This window comes from Amblyomma mixtum, chromosome 3 (genome assembly GCF_055824585.1).
Source record: "Amblyomma mixtum isolate Tamu chromosome 3, ASM5582458v1, whole genome shotgun sequence".
In the NCBI taxonomy this organism is placed as follows: Eukaryota; Metazoa; Arthropoda; class Arachnida; order Ixodida; family Ixodidae; genus Amblyomma; species Amblyomma mixtum.
Window position 1 is genome coordinate 340048254 of NC_143014.1, and position 5310 is coordinate 340053563.

The 5310-nt window shown below is 46.8% G+C and overlaps 1 non-coding gene across 1 annotated transcript; it reads left to right on the top strand.

The window, feature by feature from the left end:
• Nucleotides 1-1487: 1487 nt before the first annotated feature.
• On the top strand, nt 1488-1559 carry TRNAD-GUC (transfer RNA aspartic acid (anticodon GUC)). The gene has a single exon. It is a non-coding gene; the product is annotated as a tRNA-Asp (tRNA).
• The last annotated feature ends 3751 nt before the right edge of the window (nt 1560-5310 follow it).

The window sequence follows — 5310 nt, forward strand, 5'->3', positions numbered from 1 at the left end:
GGGGAAGAGTTCGTGCGCTTAGCCGTTTGAAATAATCGTGTATTGTTGTCCGAAATAAAATGAAATTGAAATTGAAATTGAAGTTGAAAATTGAAATTTATTCGTTTTAACGATACTTTTAACCGCGGAGAACCAGCTCTCTCAGCTATAAATATAGCTGCTGTATGAACTGTTATGAGTCACTGCAGCTCTGATTTGAAAAGGATCCAGTTTCATTTGACAGAGTGAAGCGCAAAACTTGGCGTAAAGCTACCGAACAAGGTTGTAAGTGCTTGATTTGTGGTTGCGCAATCGCGTTTATCATACTGGTAATAGCCTCAATAATTTCGTCATGAACCGTGCTGGAGAGAGCACAGAGTGGAATGCAACATATTCGCGGCTGCATACACGTTATCAATAAAAAGTTGTCAAGATCACTGGTTAGAACAAAGTCCAAAATGCTGGCCGAGTAAGCTGCGACACGAATAGCAGCGGCAACTGATTGTTTTAGAACGAATTTAAGGCACGTGATTAGGAATTCTCTTAGTGGAGCGCATTTGGTCAACATTTACGCGACACTAGGCCAGTTTATCAACGGGAAGTAGAAATAACCAGGAGGCATGACATGTGTGTTTTCATTTGCAGTTGTTATTTTTTATTTTTTATTTTATTCAACAAAATTTAGAAAACACAGTACCTTGGTGCAGAGGGCAAAAGGCGAAAATCAATCCGCCTGACTGGGCCCTAAGCATCACTCGAACACAACAGCAAGGGGCACATACATGCACATACATAAACAATATAATGGTCACAGTGCAAATGTTTGTGCAACACAACTTCCTAATAGAAACATTCATTATATTCTTATTAAGCAGAAAACACGTCTAAAAAATCACAGGAAAGGACAGTGCAAGAGCATAGATCAAAAATATGTATGGAAACTAATAGTATACCTAGAAAAGCAAAAGAAAGAAGAAAAAAAAACACACAGAACAGAGCAGTGCAAAAGCAGATACAGATCCCACATATATATAGAAACTAACTGTGTACACAAAAATAAAACAAATCTGCGATCAATAGAAAGATGTAAGCAGAAAAAAAAATATTGTGCATTTTCCTGAAAATAAATTTTTGCCCGCTTACGAAAAGCAAAGAGAGAGGAAGATTTCTCCATAATATCAATTAAGTCGGGATGGGAGATTAAAAGGTTTGGGATTTGCCAGTTTAAAGACTGCCTACCATAGTTTGTGCTGTTTGTATGGTACTCAGTGCTTCATGATAACTGCTAGTCGTTTAGCTCCGGTTAAACCTAGTAAGACGCGAGAGCTTCGCACGTTAAGCATGGTAAAGCTCTGTACTCCGCAAAACTGCAACTGAAAGCACGGCGACCTTGGCTTTACATTGCCTAGTGAAGCTAATGCTTCAAAATACGTAAAAGTGATCAGGAAACTAAGCAGACAATACGCCGTCATGAGTGTGCTGGGCTTTATTGGGCATAGTGACCGATCTCCTCGTTAGTATAGTGGTTAGTATCCCCGCCTGTCACGCGGGAGACCGGGGTTCGATTCCCCGACGGGGAGCATTTCTTTTTTTACTTTCCATCGCTTCGAGGTCATACACTGAAAGCACAGCGACCTTGGCTTGGCGTGGCCTACTGAATCTATCGCTTCGAAAGGAGTATTAAACAAATGTTGCTGTTTGGCTGATGGTTAAACACAATGAAGGACGTTTGGAAGAGTTTCTTCGCAAAAAATTTTTATTTTTTTTAACGGGGACAGAACGTCTAAGCGAGAACAATGTATTTCAGGTTTCGTAGCAATAAGTACAACACCACCCCGCCAGTCATCAATACCGTCTTCGCGGAAAATATCAAACTCAGATAGGGAAGGCAGAGTATCACAGTCACGAATGCTCGAATTAAGCCGCGTTTCAGTTAGTCGGGTGATATGGCAGGAGGCCGAAGATATTAGGCTCTATAACCGACGTCATTTAGGGATCACACAACATATATAGGCATACAAAAACGCAAAAATGACAAACTACATTGGTCAGGATGGCTCGTTTGGCGTTGTGGTGTGCCTGGTTGCTATTTCTTTAGCTCGATAAAAATGCCAGAAGCACGATAAAATACCAAATTTTTCTGTTTCCTCATGAGAAGCTTGTATGATCAGAGTTTAAATTAGGTGTTGAGAGCGAGGCTGGGTCCGGAGAGTAGTCTTCGGCAACACTGAACAAATCTTCTTCAGTTTGCCGTTCGCCGAGATTATTCGCTGTTGATCCTTCAAAAGCGTGAACTTAACTATAAAGGTCATAGTCTTGTCGTTATCAGAAGGTACTTAACCGATCAGCGCACTTGATACCTCGGACTGTTGGTTTCTGGTGGTTCAACGTCCCAAGGTGACTCAGGCTATGAGGGACGCCGTAGTGAAGGGCGCCGGAAATTTGGACCACCTGGGGTTCTTTAACGGGCACTGACATGGTAGAGCACAGACGCCCACAGACTTAACACGAATGACGGAATGCGTGGCCTGGACTGCCGTCAGCGCCATGAAGCGATAGTCATCGGGTGCGAGATAATGCTCCCGGAATGTTTGCGGTGTCTGACGGTAGGAGGTGCTAACCGCGGCAGCTTAGCGGGCAATTCCTGGTTCCCGCGATAAGAAAACTGGAAAGATCATTGCCGGGGCCGTGGAGGCCGAATTGGCGAGCAAAAAGCGCGTAAACGCCCCCGTGGCGAGCGCGCTGTCCACGCGGCAATCAGGCACAAGCGGAAAAGCAGTAAAAGCGAGCTGCACATTAGCTGTCGTCAGCCGCCGCAAACATACCGAGAGTGTTGTCTCGCACCAATGACTATTCGCTTCGTAGCGCTGACGGCAGTCCAGGCCATGCTTTCCGTCATTCGTGTTAAGTCTGTGGGCGTCTGTACATGGCCTCTACAATTTCGCCTCAACCGAAATTCGACCACCGCAGCCGGGATTAAACCCGCGTCTTTCGGGTCAGCAGCATAGCGCTATAACAACAGAGCCACCGCGGCGGTCTCCTCCGAACTGAACTGATTCTTCATTGCGCTCACTACAAATATCAATATCCAGTTTCTCATATTCTTCTCATTATCCCTTGCCTTCATATACGAAGCAAAAAAATATCTAATTACAATAATGTGACCTGTTTTCCACGTGCATCATCCCGGGAGACAGTTTCTAGATGAAATCCCTACATTCAATAAATGTGGGCCTTATGCATTCTTCTTCAGTTTTTATAGCAATGAAGCACTCGCAAGCTGTTTGAATTTTTGTTATTCGCTTTGTCAGTTTACTGAAAGTTCAGTCGTGTACGGTTCAATTAGAGCATATTAATTCCAACTCTTCCAGCATGACTGCTTGTCCGCACTTCATTTCGTGTATTCCTGCAGCATTTCAGGAAGACAGCCGCCACTGTGGCTAAGTGCTTATGGCGCTCGGCTGCTGACCCGGAGGACGCGGGTTCGATCTCGCCCGCGGCGGTGCCATATCAGTGGAGGCGAAATTCTATAGGCCCGTGTACTGTGCGATGTCAGTGCACGCTAAAGAACCCCATGTGGTCGAAATTTTAGGAGCCCTTCACTACGCGCCCTTCATAGCCTGAGTCGCTTTGGGACGTTAAACTCCCGTAAACCATTTCAGGAAGACAATGATTAGAAGGGCCAGGGTTAGTCTCTATGTACTCATCTAGAAACAGTGGCTTATATAGCATGCATGCGAAATCACACAAGATGAAACGTGAGATTCGTGGGCCAGGCAGCCCGAGTAAATGGTTGCCAGTAGGCTTAGCAACGAGGCAATGCCAGTTGGTTACCTACAAAAAGGAGAAGCGAGGTACGTTAGCGATGCCCATCGTAGACGTGCTGCCGAGCCCACGAAAGGATGCCCCGATGTGATATTCGCTGTATGGGGATTTCGTGCTGCTGATAGCGTTGTCGCAGTTACGATGACTAGACGCGAAGGTAGACAATGCAGGTGATCCAGAGCGGGAAGGTAGGGTTGCGCACACTGGGATGAGCAACCTGCAGATGATGTTGCAGGGTCAAAGAGGTGCAGATTTGCACTGATCATCCGGCCGTTAAGTTGGAGCGCACGCCAATGGCAGGCGCTACACAAAGCAAAAATGAACCGCCACGGTAGCTGAGTGGTTCTGGCGCTAGGCTGTTGACGCAATCATGTGGGTTGGATCCCGGCCGCGGCAGTCGCATTAGGTGGAGGCGAAATTCTACAGGCCCAACAGTAGTGCGATGTCAGTCAGCATTCAAGAAGCCTAGGGGTCGAAATTACAGGAGTACACCACTACGGTGCTCCTCATAGCATGAGTCGCTTTGGGATGTTAAATCCCATAAAACCAAAAAATAACACACAACAACGGGCGCAGCAACCATGCGCCAGGCGGGACGTTGGGCAGTGGACTGGTCACAGAAGCCGGACTAGTGACTTGTGCACTGAAGCAGAGCAGGAGCCAAAACCAACAGATGCCAAGGCACAGGGCAACGAAGAAGCGAGGTAAGTACTTCAGCTGTTCGCATAGTAGACGTGCTACCGAGCCCACTAAAGGATGCGCTAATGTGCGCTTGGCTCATATGGCCATTTGGTGTTGCTGATGGCGTAGTCTCAGTTACGGTAGTCATACGCGAAGATAAGCTAGGTTGGTGATGCAGAGGGAGTTCAGGGGCGCACACTGGGATGCGCAACCGGCAGATAATTTAGCAGGGCCAAAAATGTACAGATTTGCTGAGGGCACTCATGGCAGGCGCTACAAGAGCAACCAAGGGAGCACCAACCATGCGCCGGGCGGGACGTCGGGCAGCGGACTCGTCACAGAGGCCGGACTGTCGACTTGTTCACCACTGAAGGAGAGAAGAATACAAAGCCACCAGATGCCAAGGGACTGCACAATGAAGCGATGCCAATCGTAGGACTGCTGCCGAGCCCACTGAAGGAGAATATCGACTGCTGTAAGAATCAGCGGATAGGAGGAAGCTCTGTTAAAGCGACTTGACGAGAGGGGGCGGTACTAGCTATAAATGTAGCGTCACGCACAGTGAAGTTCTGGTTTGCAAGCAGCGAAGCATTGTGCGGCGTTTCAAATGGCAACACTTTCCATTGGAGGAAACGACCCATCAACATCAAACAGGCAGCTGCGCGGTAATCCAACACAAGCATCGTGATAGCAAGATAATCATACGCTGGAAGGTTAGCCAGGTAAAAGAAAGCACAATGGAAGCGATGTTTCTCAAACACGGCGCTTTACTAAATCTCGACACGACTAAATCTATTCGACTAAATCCAAAATATTCTTTGTACC